General features: G+C 39.3%; 1 protein-coding gene across 2 annotated transcripts in view; it reads right to left on the bottom strand.

The window, feature by feature from the left end:
* Positions 1-22,181, bottom strand: part of LOC145999494 (uncharacterized) — a 168,857-nt gene extending 146,676 nt beyond the window's left edge. For both annotated transcript variants that reach the window (XM_083136458.1, XM_083136455.1), the window contains exon 1: positions 21,866-22,181. The gene's annotated coding sequence lies outside the window, so the exon portion shown is untranslated. The remainder of the gene's footprint in view (positions 1-21,865) is intronic.
* Positions 22,182-22,853: the final 672 nt, after the last annotated feature.

Genomic DNA, 22,853 nt, shown 5'->3' with positions numbered 1-22,853 from the left:
GCCTAACTTGAATAACGTAATTTTGAAGAAATACATCTCACTAGTCTTTTGTAGGTTTCGGAATGTTTACAAGACACTGATATTTCATCGGTGATTTCGGTATCACTTGTCATGTCCAGCCTTCTTTTCTTCTGCACGGAAGCAATGAAGTCGATGATACTTATTGGAATGGTTAGTAGTGTTTACATATGAGGAAGCAGCCATGCATTTTCTTTTTCAATGCATGATCAATTATCCCTTTATTGTACACCAGGTTCAAGCATGAAGATGATTGCAGCAAGATGAGACCTCTCCAATACCAGCCATACACAAACACAAACCATATGTTCCTTCCCCATCCTCTTCCAATTGGAGTTCTGAGAATGCTTAATCTGAAACGCTGAAAGAAAAATGAAACGAATTAGAATGAAAAATATATACATAACTATCTGAAGTAATACACTAGCCAACATGGTAATGGTTCAGATTGTGTAATGAAATTTGCAAGTTGTACAGAAAGATAAGAAATACATTTAGAATACTGAAAGTAAATTTAGAGAAACTGGTAACAGTTTAGTATATCGGAGACACATTTCTTCAATTTTACAGAAGAAACTACTCACGGAAATGAGTTTTTCCAAGGTTTACAACGTTCGTCAAGGTGTTTCCTTTCATCGTGGAATATATTTGAGCAAGAAATCATGTATTTTTCAAGAGAAATATCTCACCGACGCACAATTGCCATTGCTTTCATTTGCTTGCCCTACGACAACCGGATGCTGCGTACGTTTGATAACGTAAGCCCCCTGTCAGTGTTTCCAATCCCTTTTTTTTAACTATGCTTGCCAAACCTAACCAAACCTAACATTATAGGAAATGGTTCGTGGGGCTATCCGTCAGCTACCCATGCATAATGTACAATTTGCACAAGTGACAAACATGACAGTGGGTATTTTTCGGTGAAGAAGGTTGGAAACACTGTATACCCACTATGGTAGTCAACCTCAGCCCGCCATATTGTGTGTTACGAAAGCGAAGAAATGAATCAGAAGAAGTACTCTGTATGTGAAAATATTTTTTTTCCTTTCATGTAAAAAGCATAATGGCACCTTGAACTATGTTCCGCAATACACAATTGGTAAGTACGAACCATTCGAAACAAAATATTCGATTTAAATGTGTCTCCGATATACTAAACTCTTACCGAGAAACTAATTTGTACATTTTAAATATGAAGAATGCATTAATTCATGAGGAATTGTTGTGAAAATTAGCTTGTGCAGGCTACTCTGCCACAAATCACTGATGTATGAAAAATGTTCTAGTATATTTGTGTAGCACATCAAGGAACATGTGGAAATGTTAAAGTATCCAAACCTACTTAAAATGTAAAATTAGTAATACTGTATGTGTATGCACATAGGAGTATAATTATAACGCTAAGGGCACCAACCCTAACCTACTGACGTAAGCCTACAGAAACATGTTGAAAAATCGATCTGCACATAAAAACGAGTTAAATAATAATGAAACCTGTTCAACATGTGCTTATAGTGATGTACGGAATTCGATTCAAGTAGAAAATAATGTGTATCATTATAACAATGGAATTGGAAAAAACTCAGTAACAATAATGAAAATCATCCTTAAATACAGGTGGAGATTCAAAGTACGTAATACAAGCTTTCACAGTGGAATAACAAAATTAGGCTAAAAATGCAGAAAAGTAGCTTAAAATAGAAAAGAAGCAAAATACAGACACACAAGCACAAGTTGTATTTTTTTGTGGTTACTTTCTGCTTGGAGTATTTTTGTGTCAAGCAATAATAGAAATGAGGTCTGTGAGTAACACAACATCCAGACCTGATTAACTTTTGTGTACCAAACTAAACTTTTTCACCACTAGGCACCGTTTTATTAGATTGTGCGTCTTCGCACAATTTCGCATGTTCGCAACAATTTAAATTAGATTAGATCGAAGACATCCTTGCTTATGAATGGTGCATACGGTTTTAATAAACTCATAACTGTGATTTTCATTCAACAAATACAATAATTATTTTTATATTAAGAATAGAATGGATACTTGCCTTTACACAGCAACAGAACTTCACTTATTCTTCATATCTTTGTCAACCCTAAAAGAGTTTTGCTGCTATTTCCAGATGGCACAGCATGGTCATTAATTGTATGCGATGTCACCCACATTTTACACTTAACACATCCGTGCATTAAGATCGTATGTGAAAAAGAGTATCGAAACATTTCATTCTGTATTTCATTGCAGACGAAACAAAATTGTCCGCGATCAGCTGTGCATGACCGACATGAAAAAAGGCGCAATGCCATTGGCTAATGGTACAGTAGCCTCTCTTGCCAGCCAACATTTCACTCGTATGCAACTCGAGACCCCCAACTCGTTAGCTGCTCAACTTGTTCAGTTTCAATAATTCGACTTTCGGCTGGCAACCGAGTTGGCTACCGAACGAGAAGACTCACTCGTGAGCTAGATGTTGACTTTCAATAATAAGCTCCCTGGACCTATAGTTTAAAGTGGGATCCGTACCACTTGTGCCTCCACCGGGTATCGAACCCGGGACCCCTTGATTACAAGGCGACGACGCTACCACTGCGCCATCGGGGAGGCCCAGTAAAATTCTGTGTCTAAATGTCTATAGTATATTATGAAGAGTGAACACCGTAACTACAATATATAGTAAATACTAAGGGGGTTCAGACGGAAACAGAGAACTGAGCAGTAGGCTGTACTTACGTACATAATTTATTATAAATGATATTATTTAAAATTAAGAGTAAATATGTCACTACATATGCACGGTCCATCCACTGGACAACTACCGACAGGTTCATTGTGGAAATTGTAGTAACTGCATTTTCTTCACGAAAATTCCCAAAGGCTTAACACTTATAGTAGACACACTATTCTTGCCTTTTTCGCCGAAAATTCATCTACTATATCATCGAACTCCAATTCACAAAGAAGTTCATGTTCAGTGCTTAATAAACAAAGATTGGATAAGCGATCCTGTCTCATGGCAGCACGAAGCCTGTTTTTCACTAATTTCATTTTTGAGAAAGCGCTAGTATCTCCACTTTTTTTTCCCATTGAAAAACTCACAGTACTAATACGATGTTATTAACGAAAGAAAGTTATGTACTTCGTAGGATTATTTATTATCTTAATCATATCTGAGAATTGGTTGTTTGAATAAGTGTGCCTTATTTCCACACCACAGCCAAATCAATCCATGGTATAAAGTATACTGAACTTCAGATATCTACAAACAGATCGACTGAGAGCTGTGCTACAATTGGATCCAGAAGAGTGTAGACATACGACAATATTAAAGTTTTATTTTTATTTTTGAAATAACTTACGTAATTTTTCACAACCATAGCAATGTGGATAAAATATATATATTTTTTTTTGGTGGAGGCCCTTCACAGTTTCCTCTTGGTGGGGGTCCCGGGGTAATTGACCCAGTTGCCCATAGGTTAATCCGGCCCTGCTGATACATGTTTTTTTATGTTTCCAGTGTACCTACCCGCACGCGGAAAGAAATTGGTATTCATACTTCGCTTAACTATGCCCCCCTAATACCTATCGCTAGAAGTCGGCACCTCTGTTTTCCGATGCTGCTTAGCTTGCTTGATTACTAAGCTGCTCGTCAAGTCAACCTTGCAGCAGGTTTTATGTATCAATCCGCGCGAGAACTGAGCTCAGAATCTTCCGTGCCAGTCTTTCCTCAACCGCCGAACTGCTTACATCGCAGACACTGAGAAAATCCACAGTATTGCCAACCGCACAACACATCAAAACCCGCATGCATGTCAAGTGGAATGTATTTTTGCTTCTCTTTGTCTCCTGAAACATAAAATTTTAAAAGTACTTTCTGCGCATAGATTATTTAATAAATGTGTCATTACTTAATATAAATGCGAAATATCTTCGAAACATGAGAGCGTGTGTGTATATTTCGAGCACGCAAAAATAAAAATGAACAAAGATAAAAGTAAACAACGATAGGCCCTCTTGAATTTAATGACAATTTTTTTTTTTTTTTTTGTTTAGAAAGAAATACATTTATGAAAAACGTGGTTGCTTCGTCCGCAATACATCCGTTCCTGTAAGACACACGCAATTCAAGTTATACCACCAAAAAAGCATCATTTGTTATTGGTGATATATACAATCAGGTGCATTGTCTGTCGCTATTACTCTGGTTTCAATTTATGAATCACTTCACTAAACCAGGATTCAAATCTTGGTCTGTCCATTTCTTGCGGATAATCACCCTTCCCTTTCTTTGCGCGGAACAGTAAATATGCACCTTCAACAAAGCTTTCATTGCCGCCAGTGGGTGAAACAATAAGCCTCCCCCTTCCCCTCATCGTTGGTTTCTTCAGCCCTGGCGTGGTTTTGCATGCTGGTATCCTTCCATGTTTTATTCCCCCTTCCCCCACCCACCGAGTTGAAGGACGTCTCGTCCAAATAATAAACATGTTTCTTCTCACTGCGATATCTTTTAATACCGCGGAGATTCTTTTGTCGTCAAAAAACAAACAATCGTTTCCTCTTGCTAAACTCAAACAGCAAATCATTCAACACCCGTGATACAATTCGTGCGCACATTGACGGCAAATCACCTCACGCCCTGTTTTACTTTGATCTTGTTGCCGCAAGGAGGATTATGCATTCAAAACAACTTGCTTGTCTTTGAAGAAAATTTCCCTTCGGACGAAGTCCAAAATAACATTCGGGTAAAACCGCGCGCTGAACAGTAGATTCAGCCATTCTCGCCGCTCTACAATAAACATAGGGTTAAAATAGTGGGATGTGCAACACTGGTATCGCCGATTTCACGCGTTCTGCAACGCATTCAGTCTCGCTCGACTCGCTCTAAAGTTTCAGTGTCTCTTCAACGCACTACACATTGCAGTTGGCGAATCTACGGTTCCAAGTTCGTCTGCACAGTGATTGCAACCAATTAAGTCCATACCTGCTAATGGATGTACTATTTTGTCTGTATATTACAAATTAAATAACTGTTTTCTTGCAAGTATGCAGTTGTGTCGGAATAGAACCCGTCTCAGTGGAACTATGTTCTTGCGCGCACGTTTGGAACTACATATGCGAAAACCTGCTGCAAGGTTGACTTGACGAGCAGCTTAGTTTTAATTTTTTTCCTCTAAGTTCTACCTAAATGAAACCTTTTTACAAACATATTTTTGATTTGGTTACATTTTCCATTTTACCATCCAATTCTTGTCTCGTGCCGACCCTCCGCGATTTAGTGGTTAGCACATCGCGCTATGAGGCCAGGGATCCCGGGTTCGAATCCCAGCCTGGGCATGATTGTTCTTTGTAAATGTTCATCAATTTCATCATATCAACACTCACTCGTCCTCGTTGTCGCGATTAACCTAAACAGGAAGAAAAGCAACGTAAAATAACAATTGCAGAACCAGTCTTGTCTCGTGTATTCATCCCTCTCCACTCTTTTTACAATGTGCTGTAGTAGGTCTACTGTGCTTTCTACATACCTGTTTCAAGATAATATGATGGTTCGCAGCTCGACTAAAGAGACACTCTTCGGAGATCGCTGGGAAGCCAGTCAGATTCATTCTGGAACTTCTAATAGGTCTATTTTCTCTCAGGGGTCATTGAAGGTCATGTACCTAGTTCTTTGCTCAATAATATGCCCCACGTTGCTCTATTCATTGACATGTCCGATATTACAAATGCATTACACAAATATGATGAAAATAAATCAAATCACACATCATGAATGCAGGGAAAGTTACTTGGAGGAGAGCGGAGGGGGAAGGGGGTTATTGGCCATTGAAATGAGTCTCACTGATAACAAATATTAGCAAACACAAGAGTCTCTGGGTTTGACGTGGCGTTAGTCAATATCAAGTAGCAAAATAGTAGTTTGCAGAGCCGCTGGGCAGGTTGGTAGAACGAAGTTACATTAAACTGTAAATCCAGTCCCAATTAGCCTATCTGTGCATAAATTAAAAAAACAACAACTCAAAACTCAATGAGATACGTTCTTTCCTAATAATTAGTCCCAGATTTAGTTAAAATCAAATGGTACATCCCGGGTTCGATACCCAGTAGAGGCACAAGTGGTTCGGATCCCACTTTAAACTGTAAGTCGTAGTCCCGATTAGCATTACTGTGCATAAAGTGGACTTAAAACTCCCAACTGAACTCAACTCACATGGTACATGCATTTTAGGAGCGGAATGGAAGAAAGTTCATTGTTTACTTATTTTTTGTTAAAGCTAGCTTCCGTGGCGGAGTTGTTAGCACTCGCGCTACAGGGATCCCGAGTTCGAATACCGGTCGACTCATGAGTGTTTTTGAGTGTCCCTTCTTCAATTTCATCATATCACTCACCCTCATCTTCGCGATTAGCCAAAAGTGGCAGAAGAGGGAAGTAAAATAAACTAAATCAATCAATATTACAGAACGGAAATCATGTCACCCTAAACTTTAGCTTCCTAGGAAAGACGGATCACTTTCTTACGCATGACAAAGAGAGAGAGAGAGAGAGAGAGAGAGAGAGAGAGAGAGAGAGAGAGAGAGAGAGAGCAGGAGCTCATTACGTCGTCGACCCTAGTTTCGCCATCTTGAATCACGTGTTCTCGTTGAGTTGTACACGCCCACATTTTGTTACGCATCATATGATTGGCCTGGCCTCTTCTTCTTCTTTTGAGATTCCAGCAGAAAAAGAACGTGGCAGCAGACATTGCCTTAAAAAATTCTCGTGGCGATCACGTTCTGACCAAAAAAAAAGGTAGTGTCGGCTGCCACGTTGTTTTTCTGCTGGAACCTTGAAAAAAGATGCGCGTGGCAGTAGACTCGTTCTTTGTTTTATCGTGATTTCATCATGCTATGTATGCAATTACGTCTGTAACACATACTGTGAAGTTGTAGCGATTACTTTCACAAAAATGTTTTAAGATTAGGTCCCTCAGCATTCTTCTAATAATAAACCTAAGGGCTCTCGTGGTTAGGTTAGGTTCTGTTAGCATTAAAATAATATCGCCAAATGTTTCCTAAAGAAAAAGGTTCTAAATTACCTGTACATTCACTCCCACTAATCATAAACTTGCGTTTCTCTCGTCTTAATCTGTTCTTAAGATTTATAACATCCTCTTAGCAGACGAATTACGTGGCAGGAGCAAATTTGACGCTTATTCTTGCTGCTGACACGTGCGTGGCAGCAGACCCGGCCCAAAAAAATCTGGCCGTGTCCGAAAGGTGCAAGACCGTACTTGAAGCGAGCATCCTCCGAGTATGGTCTTGGAAAGCGCTCTTCAAGACATGTACTGGGGCTGTGTCCCAAAGGTGCAAGACCGTACTTGAAGCGAGCATCCTCCAAGTATAGTATGGTCTTGGAGTGCGGTCTTGAAGTCGTGGACTGGAAGCATATTCGCGGATCCCACTCAGTTCAGCATAGGAGGAACAATTCTTGCTTCTGATTGGTCGACTTGGCGGAAGTGACCTAACACTTGTCTTCTGCTGGTATTTTGAAAGCAAGACACGTATTCTGCAGCCACACGATGTATTTGTTGAAAATGTATCCTAATGAGAATTGTAAAATGTACACTATTTTCTAAAAATTTAATGAAAATGCGTATTTTTATTCTGATGGTACGTTCCTCGGAAGGTAACTGTAGCTAGTAGAAAATAAAATCCATTCATTTAAATCGTAAAATGAATATTTAAATATTCCAATGTTCCTAAAATGTATCCTAATGAGAATTGTAAAATGTACACTATTTTCTAAAAATTTAATGAAAATGCGTATTTTTATTCTGATGGTACGTTCCTCGGAAGGTAACTGTAGCTAGTAGAAAATAAAATCCATTCATTTAAATCGTAAAATGAATATTTAAATATTCCAATGTTCCTAAAATGTATCCTAATGAGAATTGTAAAATGTACACTATTTTCTAAAAATTTAATGAAAATGCGTATTTTTATTCTGATGGTACGTTCCTCGGAAGGTAACTGTAGCTAGTAGAAAATAAAATCCATTCATTTAAATCGTAAAATGAATATTTAAATATTCCAATGTTCCTAAAATGTATCCTAATGAGAATTGTAAAATGTACACTATTTTCTAAAAATTTAATGAAAATGCGTATTTTTATTCTGATGGTACGTTCCTCGGAAGGTAACTGTAGCTAGTAGAAAATAAAATCCATTCATTTAAATCGTAAAATGAATATTTAAATATTCCAACTTAGTGAAGCTTTGTAAGCAAAATAATTCTTGTACGTCCTTTTGATTTGCGTTTCATTTTTCTATCTGCGAGAAAGCAACAAAAATATACTTGGAATATTTTATCAATGAGTAGTACGGTAAATTACTGGAATAATGCCTGCTTCTGGCAAATTTGAATATTTTACAATTCCCATTCCAAGACACCTAAATGAAATCAACTGATTACAAGTTTCAATGTAAATCGTGAGATGGTACATAATTATTTGTACATTTTTAAAAATCAGCGGCTTCAAAATATTTATAGAAACCTTGTATAAAAATGTTCCTAAAATTTAGTGAAGTTTATTTAGTGAATTCTTATTCAGAATTTGTATACAATGGATAAAAACTATCAAATGCAAATGTGAGCATAAACTCATAAGTTGTATGTTTCATTTGTAGGAGAAATCTTACACATGCATCTGACTACTTATATTTCTCCTTGAAAGTGATATATGTAAAACAACAAATTCAAAATGAATAAAAAAATGAGCATGTCAAAGATGCTAGTTAATTTAAAATCTTTTCTTGGTAATATATGTGAAAGATCAGCTTCTTAGACATATGACCTGAAGGTACTACTTTACTATACCGGAGACACCTATCAATGATTTATTTCACAATTTTTTACATTGCTAACGTACTATTCTGCATTGCGGAACATTTCTTTAGGTGAAATAATGAATTTCTAATGTAAATAATGTATATTTCTTACATTGTTGTCCAAAAATTCACGATAGCCCCACGAACCATCACGGGGACGATGTATGCCTACTAGGTTAGGTTAGGTTCCATTAGCACCACTTTCGTTCAATTTAGCATATACGGACAATACGAGAGCGTATTGTGCTCTCGTGCAGAGAGCAAATGGTGGCAGCAGCAATAGCACGTCGGAAATAGATTTTCGTAGAAAACCACATGCATTCGCATTAAAATGTATCAAAACTACATTCCCGAACATCAACAACGCTACAGAAAATGATTTGCGTAAGTACTTTCTCCTGTAAATTTGAAGAAATCAATCTCCGGTATAGTAAAGTGTTACCGGTGTTTTTTCACTACTTTGTATTAATTAAAAACTTGCAGTAGCCCTAAGAGCTCTCGAGTGTCCTTTTCAAACGTTGATTTTATGCTCAGACAGGCTAATTGGCACTGAAATTGCCGTTCCTTTTTGGATCTTTAAGTACTAGTGTGCAATGTATCTAGTACATTGAATTGTTGTTTTAAGTCCACTTTATGCACAGTAAGGCTAATCGGATCGGGACTGGACCAACAGTTTAAAGTGGAATCCGAACCACTATGTGCCTGCACCGGGTATCGAAATCGGGACCCCTTTAGGTGGCGACGCTACCACTGCACCATCAGGGAGGCCCTGTACCTAGCAGGAATCTTACCTGAGACCATTTGATTACTACACGTATTTATTTATTGATTGATTTGGTGTTTTAAGTCCACTTTATTCACAGTAAGGCTAATCGGGACTGGACCTACAGTTTAAAGTGGGATCCGAACCACTTGCAAAGGAGCTTCTTGTGAATAGACTGTTCATATGAATATAACAATGTGGTCAGCTTATACTTTGTCAAAGACTATTCACTCAGTTTTCAATGTTTCTCTTTTTCTCTCGCACACAATTTTCTGCGTCAGCATGTGTGTGTGACAGTGAATTATAGTGGTAGGAATCCTAGTTTTATGAGATGCCACCTGGGTATCTCTTCGTTTGATTTTTATTGTGAACGCTGTTTTAGCATTTTCCATGACGTTAAATTCGTATTCATCCAAGTGCTGTGTGCATTGATACTATTGATTGATACTAAGAATATCAAAAAGTTATCCTGCAAAACTGTATTTTCCTTAAAACCATGCATTTTACTACATGGTTTTAATGTCACCAAAAACATGTGTATTTTGTATACGTGGACAACATAATTTCATTTAACTTATGTTCTTTCCCCTTTTTTTTAGAGTCAAAGAAAATAATGAAATGTGACCTTCCTTTATGTATGACCAGTGAACAAGATTATTCTCAAAATAAATTAGTGCTTTACCTGTAAATTAGTTTTGATTTTTATTTATTACACAGTTTAATGTTTCTCAGTGATGTCCATGTGTCTAGTAAAATTAACTTCTCAGTGATGTCCATGTGTCTAGGAAAATTAACTATCTTAATTCCTTAGTTTCTTTTATGAATTTGTGCCGGACCCTGTGGCTGAGTGGTTAGCACATTGCGCTGCGACGCCAAGGGTCCTGGGTTCGAATCCCGCTCGGGCTCGGTTGTTTGTGAATGTCCATTCATCAATTTCATCACTCATCCCCATCTTCGCAAATTAGCCAAGAGGCACAAAACGCGAAGTAAAGTAAACTAAATCAATCAATCAATTTTATGAATTTGTATCATGTGGATATTCTTGGAAGCCATGGGAGGGAGTATGAATGCACCATGTACACACATGCACAGACAATCGATAAAAAAGTAACATAAAAATCTGTGGTATCACACCAAAAATTATTTACAACAGGAATTATATGCTTTCAACTATTCAGTATAGCCTGGTACAGTTGAGAGTTACTCAGGTAAGTAAGTGCATCAAATTCTCTTGATATCATTCATTAATGGGAAAAGGCCTGATTATAGTGTACCATCAAGCTAATGTTACTCTAATTGACTGGGTAAAAAAATATATACTCCTTATACGATTTGAAAAATAATGAGTAACTTATGCAAGAGAAATGTTCATAGGAAGCAATTGAAGGTCTCTGTGTGTAAAACATGCTAAGTGACACTTTGGTCATTTCCGAGTTCATTATGAAAAAATATTATTAGAAGCTATACTGTAGCTAAATTGTTTTTGTGTTGTGTTTACCAATTTCAGAAGGCTTCACCGAGTCCAATGCAAATTGTATGACATGGCAATTTCACTCTAAAATTGAAGGATGGCACATTTTACTTTGTAACTCAAAAATACCAAAATGTCACTTACCATGTTTTCCACCCAAGCCCTTCAATTGATCATGGCTCGCTGGAACATTTTATTGTGACCATGGACTCTCACTTTGTTTCTATAGCCTATGGTACAGCGTAAATGAGCAAAGGCAGAGAGGCTGTGATTAGGGAGTGGGATAAATTAGTTTGGTAATGTTTGTGCATCTCCTCATATGTGAGAATCCCATAATCTTGTACCTTCTGTTTTATGATGGAATAAAAAACACAACCAGTGTATTGTTATACACTTTTGCATTAAACTTTGATACATCTCAGATATTCATTAAATGACAGTAGATTTATTTTGTCTTCTGTCAAAACTTTAGCTCTTAACATATTCTGAATATTTGATGTCCTTTGCTATACACTCATTTTGTGCATAAATGCCAGGCTATAATCGCTCCGCATATCTTGTTCACGTGTATTGTAACCACCCATTTGAAATTCCAACTTCTAGATGTTACGCTTTCTTCGTTGATGAATTTTACTTGTACTTGTGTCGAATTATGTCACTGCATTTCGCTTATACTCTTGAGAATAGGAGTGAACAATTTATATGCACATTGTGGAAATTCATTATGAGTATTCCGCTTGGGATTTCGAATCCATAGAAGTACAGGTAATGGACGAAATAATATGAACACCTTGGTTAGCAAAGGTCTATATACGCCGTCGTGGAAAAGGAACAACACTCAGCAGAGATTTCAACCATCTAGTGGCGATGAAAGCAAACATATCAGTCTATCAGAAGCTGGTGTGAGAGTTGCATGCGAGCAGTCAGCTATCCGTCAAATGCAGGTATGTCCGACCTTTCAGACTTCAAAAGAGGCATGATCATAGGAGCCCGCCTGGCTGGAGCATCTGTGACAAAAACAGCTACACTTGTTGGTGTAGCACGGAGCACAGTGTCAACTGTTCTGACAGCCTACAGACAACATGGAAATACAACGTCTGCAAAGGAGAATAGTGGGCGAAATACAAAGTTATCCAACAGGGATCGACGTGTGTTGAAGCGAATAGTGACTCGAAAGCACAAGACAACACTGTCCCAGATAACCGCAGAGATGAACAATCACCTCCAGGACCCTGTATCAACGAAAACCATTCAAAGGGAGCTGCATTCTGTGAACATTCATGGCAGAGTTGCCATCCCCAAACCGTTGGTGACTCCAAGTAATGCAGTGACACGAAGAAGGTGGTGCCAAGAGCACAAGAATTGGACATAGCAGCAATGGGAACATGTGATATGGTCAGACGAATCGTCTTTCACATTATTTCAGACCACAGGACATGTTTATGTGTGGAGAACTCCTGCTGAAGCATTTGACATTGACTGCTTAGTGCCTACCGTGAAACATGGTGGGGGTCTGTGATGGTTTGGGGGGCTATATCTTGGAATGGTGTTGGCCCACTTGTCGTCCTGCGTGGGAGAATCAACGCAGAGAAGTACTGTACCATCCTGGGTGACCACCTCCATCCCATGGTTCAGACTTTGTTTCCCGATGCATTCCCCATCTTCCAAGATGATAACGCCCTATTCACACTGCTAGGTGCGTTGATGCATGGTTTGATGAGCACAGTGATGAGGTAGAACATCTCATCTGGTGTCCACAGTCCCCCGATCTTAACATCATTGAGCCTTTGTGGGGTATTTTGGAGGCCAAAGTGCGTAATCGGTTTCCACCTCCAATGACACTTTCGGAACTTGAAACTGTTTTGTGCGAGGAGTGGCTACGTATTCCAGTTCACACTGTACAGGACCTTTATTTGTCTATCCCACGTAGGATACAAGCTGTCATTCAGGCAAGGGAGGGCCCAACCCCCTACTAATACAAGTTTTCTGCAATTGCATTGGTGTTCATATTATTTTGTCCATTACCTGTAGTTTTGGTACTAATCTGATATTTTCCGGACAGATTTTTTCATTTTTACAGAAGAAACTACTTAACGGTAATAAGTTCCTGTAGCATTGTTTAACGTGATGTGGGAATGTTTCATAGCGGAAATTCAACCATTGACACATAGCCCAATGAACGATTCCCGGTAAGGTTAGGTTAGGTTAGGTAGGGTCACGTTTAAGTTACAATAGTTAAAAATTGGTTTCGAAAGAAATATGCGTAGCCCCACACACCATTCTCGCATAGCCCCACAAACCATTTGCGGAAACGTACGTTCTTCAGTTACAAAAACACTTTTATTAAAAAAAATTACAATTACTTTGATCAAAAAAACGTGAATGAATTAAAGAATGTTCCGCGAAGCAGATAGGTAAATACAAATGTCAAAAATTGACAAAACGAAGAAGTTATAGGTGTCCGGGGAATATCAGATATTTACTGAAGTTTTTAGTTTCTTTCATGATTTCTTCTATTTTATGTATGTGGAAAGAGGACATCAAGTAGATTTCAGGGAAAAAATTGTAAATATTAACAAAGTGAACAACATCTGTTCTATGGTTTTCTGAAAAGAACATGACAATGTGCAGGTAAGTTTGGACTAGATGGCCCTTTCTCATTTGTTGCAAATTGATACTTGGGTAGAAAATGGAGAAGCATCCCAGTATTAGACTGATGTAAGGAAATTATGTTCAAACAGATTGACGCTACAGTGAAAGAGTGGTAAGGTTGGTAACCTTCAAGTTCATAAGATTCCTCAAATGCATGCCTGCAGCTGTAAATGCCCATTTTGCTCAACTAAAACTTTTTTTATCTTATGCTTGTGGATATGACTGATGTAAGGAAATTATGTTCAAACAGATTGATGCTACAGTGAAAGAGTGGTAAGGTTGGTAACCTTCAAGTTCATAAGATTCCTCAAATGCATGCCTGCAGCTGTAAACGCCCATTTTGCTCAACTAAAACTTTTTTTTTTATCTTATGCTTATGGATATATATTCACAAATGAATTGATTTTTCTAATATATAATGTATCAAATTTGTGTCCCAAAAAAGTTGAATTGAAATGGTTCTCGCACATATCAATGCAGCGATGTCCGTTGAACCATAGAAACTGCAGGCTCTTAGTGCTAACAGTGTTGGACACGTTCCATGTACATATTTACTCCAGGCTGTCTACCAGTCAAGATAGTCAAGCAATCATGCTTGTGGTGAAGAATGTTTGCTATTTTTTTTTTACAGTGTAGCGAGTTAAATTGTTATATACCTGTCCTGGGATTTAATAATATTGAATATTTGGAAATTTAAATTATATTGAGTTGTGTTTAAAATTTGTTTACTTTGGTTCTTAAGAATTACATTTTTGTATGCATAAAGTTTTGTAAAAATATTACATAACGTAATGTGGCCATTCCCCATCTAAGATGATATCTGGAGCATTAATTTTTACATGCATAATTAAAGCAAGTCAAGCACATCTTCACCGGCCTTCTGGTAAGGGGTTTTCACTGAATAAAAATATCTAAATTTGCAACTATGCCTAAGTAGTGAGCAATTAAATAAGGTTAAGAAAAAGGGAAGAAAGATCAAGAATTTTGGTAGACACCCTGTACTCCGTTGATTAAAAATCTGTTTTGCAATGTGAATTGACAATGATAATGGATTTGAAAAACAGATGCAAAGACCTTCAAAGCAAGACCAAAATTGTATTTGTAGGACTACAATACTATAAGAGATGTAGTTTCGCAAAAATTGATAAGAATAGTTTTTTGACAAATTTAAAAAATCTGAAAATTAAGAATTGTTTAAAACCTTCCTGGTTGCACCGTAATAAAATTTCATTAGAATCGGACCACCCATTTCTTTTTTATAGAATTTCAAAGAGAGCGATCGTATGCAAAAAAAAAAGGGGGGGACACAAGACAAAAAAAAATTGTGTAGCATAGATTAACGCAGAATTGAGTACACTGAGTTTTGACGTAACTCGTTTCTATGTAGACTAATTACTGGTTAATTCTTAATTTGAATCCAAACTCGAGTATCTATAAGTTTTAATCCGTGAGCAGATAATTATTTTGTTGTTCTTGTTTCTCTTTCATCAACGTATATGAACAACAAAACATGAAGCTACAGCACAGCGCCTGCTGTGAATTTACGTCTTGACTGCACACCGCTGCGTGATTTTATTTTGTTTTACTACCAACATACAACCCTATCGCTAACCCAAGAAAAACGTACAAAGCCAGGAAAGTAATTCATCTTCTGTAACAAAATCATCACTTATCGAAATAAATGTACTTTTACGACTCTGTTCATAACTTCACGTAATTTATTAATGTATTTCAAAATGTGTTTTGTTGTTTCTTTTGACAATTTCTCTTGCAGTTCTTTTAAGCTGGTATCACTTCAAGCAATCGTATCTCAGGATCGTCGTCTTGGCGAAGAGAAAGTTTCTTTCCTTGGGAAGAGAGGCTCTTAGCCAAGAGTTTCTCAGGATACGACTATGAAACGACACTGTCTCAAGACGAGATTACCTTCCCAAGATCGTCTTGGCTAAGAATCTCTTACACAGTGTCTTGAGATTTAACTATGAATACGGCCCTTAGCCATTCTACTTTCGACCGGACGTCATATCCAGAAGGAAGGACTTTTCTAATTTTGATCTGGCAACTTTTTCTGCAGCAATTTTGTGCTTTGGTTACTGTTTTGTTTCTTCATCTCTCTTGTTTATGTTTACCTCCAACACATGGAGTTGTGTATGGTTGTTTATTTTGATCCCGTTTAAGAAAATTAGCATCTTCAGTGGTATATACTTTGGGTGTAATATAATTCGGTAAGACTGCAGAATATGGGCTGCTTAGGAGGAACGCGGTTCATAATTTGGTACTACTCTACTATACCGGAGACACCTATCAATGATTTATTTCGCAATTTTTTACATTGCTAACATACTATTCTGCATTGCGGAACATTTCTTTAGGTGAAATAATGAATTTCTAACGAAAATAATGTATATTTGTTACATTAACGAGTACTTACTGTTGTTCCTTATTTCCCACAAACCATCCACGGGCAACCCCCAAAACCATTGACGTTAGCCCAAAAATTCACGATAACCCCACGAACCATCACGGGGACGAGGTATGCCTACTAGGTCAGGTTAGGTTCCATTGGCACTCCTTTCGGTCTCACTGCAGAACATGGACTGCCCTTCTACTTCCATTTTCTGGTGTTCCTTTTACTATTACTATTATATTATTGCATGTAAAAAATGTTTTTCCTGCTGCTAGAAGCAATGCATTTCTCCATTTGTTAGCGTCCATATTGTTTACGTGCTCAAGTGTTGTGCGATAAGTGAGACCCTTCGTTTCACGGCATTCGAGTTTATTTGTCGCTCCGGATTCCACCCACAGACGCACAGTTTCTTTCATTATTTCAGACGAGGAATGCTTACAAGGCTAGGTTAGGCCTGATAGGTTGGGTTCCAATAGCATAAATACAATGGAAATGTTTTTCCTGCTAATAAAAGCAATGCATTTCTCCATTCGTTCGTGTCCATATTGTTTACGCACAGTTTCTTTCATTATTTCTTCGAGGAATGTCTGCAAGGTTACGTTAGGCCTGTTAGGTTAGGTTTCATTAGCATAAATACAATGACTAATTATTATTTAGGCTAAGTGAACTAAACCTAGCTACCTAACAATATAGGCATTTTTTGCTTTCACTAGATTTGTGCAGGAATATGTCTTTTCCTTCGTTGCTACGATTTCAATACTGCCTAACTTGGACACGTTTTTCTGTTTTTTTAAAGAAAGAAAATATTCCGCACCTTAAAACTTACTTTTCCCCGATTACTAACTACAAAACGTTACCAAAAAATTATGAACCACGTTCCTCCTAAGCAGCCCATATTCTGCAGTCTTACCCTCCTTTCGTTCAATTTAGCATATACTGACCATCTTAAAGAATCTTCCGCAATGCAGAATAGGTAAATATCGATGCTGAAATTTACGAAATAAACGAGCTAGAGGTGTTCGGGCGATATAGCATAATTACCCAACCTTCTTAACTGAAAAATACCTACTTTCGTGTTCATTATTGTCATCACAAACCATTGAGGTAGGGTAACCGTAGGAGGTGTGAGGAGATCCATAAATTCAACTTCCCAGGCATTATTAATCGGTCGGGGGCGAGGAACATGGGGGTGTCGTAAAGAGTTGAATTTGCGCCAAATGACTCCGATGGGGAGAGTCACATCAAGGGACTGACAGAAAAGTTTCCATGCCAGTCGTTTGGCTTTGGTATATGTATTTTTTGCGAGCGTCTGAAGCTTGTGGAGCTCCAGCCATGTTTCGGGCGTGGGGTGTTTGGCATAAAGTTTTGTGAGTGCTGTTTTTTTTTTGATGGCGGCACACTGATTGTTCCACCAATGAATCTTAGGAAATCGGTCGTTGGAAAAGAATTTTTGGCGCGTACCGCTCCGATCAAGAGCTAACGTAATCATGTGGAGGAATTTGGTATATGTCATAGTCCGGTGGGAGGGTATATCATCCGTATAGTATAATTTAAGAAAATAAGAGCGAAAGGTATTCCAATTAATAGACTCACGTGTCCATCGATGGACAGGAATGTCAGTCACGCCTGTTTTCGAAAAGGTATTGGGTAAACAAATAAATATCGGCGTGTGATCACTCCCTCGTAAGTCAAAATCATTGGTCCAGTTTGATATGAGAAAAAAGGTTTGGAGACACTAATGTTAAATCGATTGTAGTCGGACGGGAACCATTGTGTGGATAGTGGGTGGGGGTACCGTCATTCATTATAATAAAGTCGTTCTCAAGGATCCAATTTTCAATGGTGTAACCTAATCTATCGGTCATGACATTGCCCCACAGCTGGTGATGGCTATTGAAATCTCCGGTTATGAGATAGGGTCCTGGGAGTAAGGCGAGAAGGTCAGTGAGGGTGGATAAAGGGATGTTCTGCGAAAAGTGATGGGGAGGAATATAAAGGGAGAGGAGTGTGAATAGGTGTTGATGAAAATGAATGCGGACAGCAACAATTTCGACTTTATACTGGTGAATTAAAGGATGAGAGGAGGGGAGAGAGAGGGGGGAATGTGGAAGATTTTCATGTACGTAAATAGCAACACCTCGTTGTGTTGCGGGGAAAGGGGGACCATAAGAGATGAAATGTGGTAATCTGTAGTTCTCATATCGAGTTCCTTTCACCTCTTGTAAACTGAGGAGATGCAGTTTATAATCCGCCACAAGTTTCTGTAATTCGCATTTTCTGGCCGAAAAGCTGCGGACGTTCCATTGAATAAGAACAGGAAATGACATGGAGGGGGAGGGAAAAAAGATAAATAAACAAGAGAGAAAGACTCATGGAGGCGGTCTATGCCGGAATAGGCGAGCGTCCGTTGTAATATATTCATTTTGTCGAGAGGATAAGAAAACAAAAAAAGGAAAAAAAAAGAAGAAAATCGAAAAAGGGTTGGAGGTAAAAGTTTGTTGTAAGGCTATAGTTGTTAGGAACACCTGGGTGGCGAAGGATAGGTAATCAGCCTGCTATGATTGATAACAGTTGGGTCGTGAGTGCTTGTATTTGCTGGATGAGAATCTTTTGTTCGCGTATATTTGATATTTGGAGCACTGATGCCCATAAGGTCGTTATGAGGTCCAAGAGTGATTTGTAGATCGTTTGTTGTTCGGAATGGTGAACTTGCAGTGGTTCCGAAGGCGGCGATGATACCGGGTCCGGGGGGGGCCCTCCGGGTCGGATGAACGTTACGCCCGATGGGGGGAGAGGGGGTAAATTCATCTTCCGATGTCGATGAACTAGAAATGGTTCTTGTTTTTTCAACGTTGGTGCTGGATGCCTTGACTTGTAGATCTGCATGTTGTTCCTTCGAGGAGGAATGGGGCACGGGAGTATTATGCTTGCCAGTCCAGCGGCGGGGAGGAATTTTGTTTTTTGAACGAACTGTCTCCACTGCCTGCGGCGTGGCGGTCTGTCGACCACTTGGGGCGGAAGGGTCAGAAACAAAATGCTTCTGTAATGTATGAAAGGGGTTATCCCAAGCACCGAGTTTACGTGTTCCGGTCGAGAAGGTCGAGGTGGGTGTGGGAGACAATTTGGGAAAGTCACGCTTGTTTAGCATGGGATTCAAAATATCTTCCCGAGTTAGGGGTGGGTGGAAGTTTGGCCTTTGCTTCATAATAGGAAATATTTTCTTCCGCCATACGAGTTTGAATGGTTTGTTCTCTTTGCCAGAAATCGCATTGGCGGTCACGTGCCCCATGGGGGCCCTTGCAATTGCTACAGTGAGGGGGGTTGGAGCATCCTTCCCCGTGTCTTTCTTGGCCACAGTTAGCACATTGTGGTTGAGACCGGCATTGAACCTGGGAGTGATTATACCGAAAACAGCCAGAGCATTGTAAAACCGATCGAACTCGCGGTTTGACTGTGAAGATTTCCTTATTTATCAGCACTTTTTCGGGCAGGTGTTTGCCGTGGAAGGTGAGGCAAATCAACTTTGTGTCCACGAGTTGGAAAGTGCCATCCTCTCGCCAGATTTTTTTCTTTAGGCGTTTAGCGCAAGTAACCGGAAAGGGAGAATCGATGCCATCGAGGATGTCCTGTTCTGTCACGTCAAATTCTATCCCATACACTAGCCCTTCCCGTTGAATCAAGCTATGTGGTATTTTGGCTCGGACCCCCAGGGAGTCCAAAAAGGTCCCGTTCCTGACGAAAGCGTTTGCTTGTTCTGCTGTTTTGAAAGTGGCCCGTACCCTGTTTTTGCTACATTGTTCCACTAGGCACACTGGAATGTTGGCCTTCCGGAATTTATTACCTAGGCTGCCACTAGAAAGTTTGCCGATGTTTTGGTTCTGTCCTTCTAAGAGGACCACAAATGAGCCGGTGGTGTCGGCCGAATACCAAAGAGTGGGGGGTCGGTGGTCCAGTTGAGTGGGGCGAAACATTTTCTCTTGATTGCGATCGGCTTCACTCACCTCGTCCAGCGTCCTTTTACCTGACCGTTGTACAGAGTCGGTCATGGAAACGTCATCATCAGGTTGGATTAATGTAAACTCCGTTGTGGCCAGGTTGACTAATCCTTCCGCTGCCGTCTTCTCCCTCGAGTCCAACATTTCGGCATCCTGGGTGGGAACCGGCTGCCCGCCGGAAGCCACGGTGATCTAATGGGGCGCTGTCTAGTTTGAACATCAAAGGAAAAAATACACTGAATCGATGCATTACACACTATAAGCAATTAACGTTGACAATAAAGTCGACGAAATTGATCCAATCACTCGCGAATTGCTGCTCCTTCGGATATGTACCGCTTTTTGCTAGTGAACCTATCGCCACAAGCGCTCGTACGCGAATCAATACAATGCATTGTAAACATGCCTAAGAGGCTTGAGACAGCTGAGAAAAACAAGTGAATGCCCTGGTCAACATGAAGCGTTCAGAGAGACTTAATAAAATAAACATACAATCTTATGGATTGATACGTTCGCCCCGACGGAGAAAAATGTTCTCCTTTGAAAATTTAAAAGTCAAATCGCAAAGCTTGACATGACTCAGGTTCGCCAATTCCATATATTTTCTTAAAAAACCAAATATACCAAAGAAATCCACCAAACCATAACTTTCTCTTGTTTGCCGCATCCTGAAGGAAAGAAAATTTTTATTCCCTAAACATTATAACGAATAATAGCTTTAATACTAACAAATTCGTATGTTCGTGCGATGTAAAAAACAATAATATGTACTATTATAAGACTAGAAATCACAAAAGTTCGTGTCGTTAAGCGATAAAACTCTTAATGTACCACATTTGTGCGTACGTAATGTTTATTATGTAGAATTGCTCATCCGCCAGCGCTTAGTCAATAGTCTGTGATGCCTCGCCAAGCGGTAACTACTCTGTGTCGTCAGCGAGGCAAATGGCTGGAGCGTCTTCGCAAAACAAAACATAGCTCCCACTGTTTCTTAAGATTGGAGCCCGTAAATACGCTCCAAACCCTGACAAGGGTACACACGTAAGTCTATAAAATGTGAATAGTCACATTCGTCCTAAATAGGCATGTAAAATATTGACACAATATATATATATCCCAATGTTTTGTCTTGTGTTAAAGCCTGTGTAATACATTTTGCTAATTACGTAGCCAGTTCACTCCTAACCTCGTTGAATATATGAACTTGCACGGCTATGGTGCACATTCCAATGTATCATAATACAATATTCAATGCATATAATTGTTTACACTGATAACTGTCGCTGGTAAAACATAACTATAGCGTTCAATTTTCTTTTCTACGTTAATCTGTACACTGTATACATATATATGGCTTGGTGAATACCTTTGTATGACTGCACACAAAAAAAAATAATCTTGCAGTATCTTATCAACTGTCTACTCTGATTGAAAATATCAGAAAATGTCCAATGTGCAATTGTATTTTTAACTATGTACCATATTGGTGAAACACAATTAACTGTTTGGGAAAAACATTTGCATAAAACTAAAGCATGCTGTCTGCAATGTTTGAAAGTGCTGTAGTTATGTTTGTTATAGCTTGCATGTGCAATTGGATATCCATTGTAAAAGCTTCTTCTTAAAAAAAAAATATGGGTACTAATTTACTATCCTTCGGACACATTTATTTATTTTTACAGAAGAAACTACTTACCGTAATTAGTTCCTGTAGCATTGTCGAACATCAGGAAGGTGTTTTGTGTGATTTGGGAATGTTTCAGAGCTGAAATTCATGTTGTTCGTTGAAAATTAATTCTCCGACGGAGATAGCGCTTGGCGCGTACATCTGCGTATACCATGAAGTTCGTACACCTTCATACACCATCACCTTCATACACCGTCGTGACTATCATGACGTGTCGTGATTGTGTTTTGTTGGTATCCAGTGTTTCGAACTCCCTGCGTTTGCGACGAGAGTTAGAACTGTGGATCGAGGGTTTGGAGAATGACGTGTGGTGGGTGTGTTGTAAAGTTTGTGCCGGGTGTGGACAAACCATTGGCGCTAGCCGCACGAACCATTGGCGCGTGGATAGGTTAGTAGGGCCACGCAAAGGTTTCAATAGTTAAAAAGATAGCCCCACGAACCATTGGCGCTAGCCCCACAAACCATTGGCGCGTGGATAGGTTAGTAGGCCACGCAAAGGTTTCAATAGTGAAAAAGATAGCCCCACGAACCATTGGCGCTAGCCCCACAAACCATTGGCGCGTGGATAGGTTAGTAGGCCACGCAAAGGTTTCAATAGTGTAAAAGATAGCCCCACTAACCATTGGCGCTAGCCCCACGAACCATTGGCGCGTGGATAGGTTAGTAGGCCACGCAAAGGTTTCAATAGTGAAAAAGATAGCCCCACGAACCATTGGCGCTAGCCCCACGAACCATTGGCGCTAGCTCCACCAACCATTGGCGCGTGGATAGGTTAGTAGGCCACGCAAAGGTTTCAATAGTGAAAAAGATAGCCCCACGGACCATTGGCGCTAGCCCCACAAACCATTGGCGCGTGGATAGGTTAGTAGGCCACGCAAAGGTTTCAATAGTGAAAAAGATAGCCCCACGAACCATTGGCGCTAGCCCCACGAACCATTGGCGCTAGCCCCACAAACCATTGGCGCGTGGATAGGTTAGTAGGCCACGCAAAGGTTTC

The sequence above is a fragment of the Lepisma saccharinum genome, chromosome 15 (genome assembly GCF_977018435.1).
Source record: "Lepisma saccharinum chromosome 15, izLepSacc3.1, whole genome shotgun sequence".
Classification (NCBI taxonomy): Eukaryota; Metazoa; Arthropoda; class Insecta; order Zygentoma; family Lepismatidae; genus Lepisma; species Lepisma saccharinum.
The sequence above is the reverse complement of the archived record's forward strand: the minus strand, read 5'-3'. Positions and strand labels throughout refer to the sequence as shown.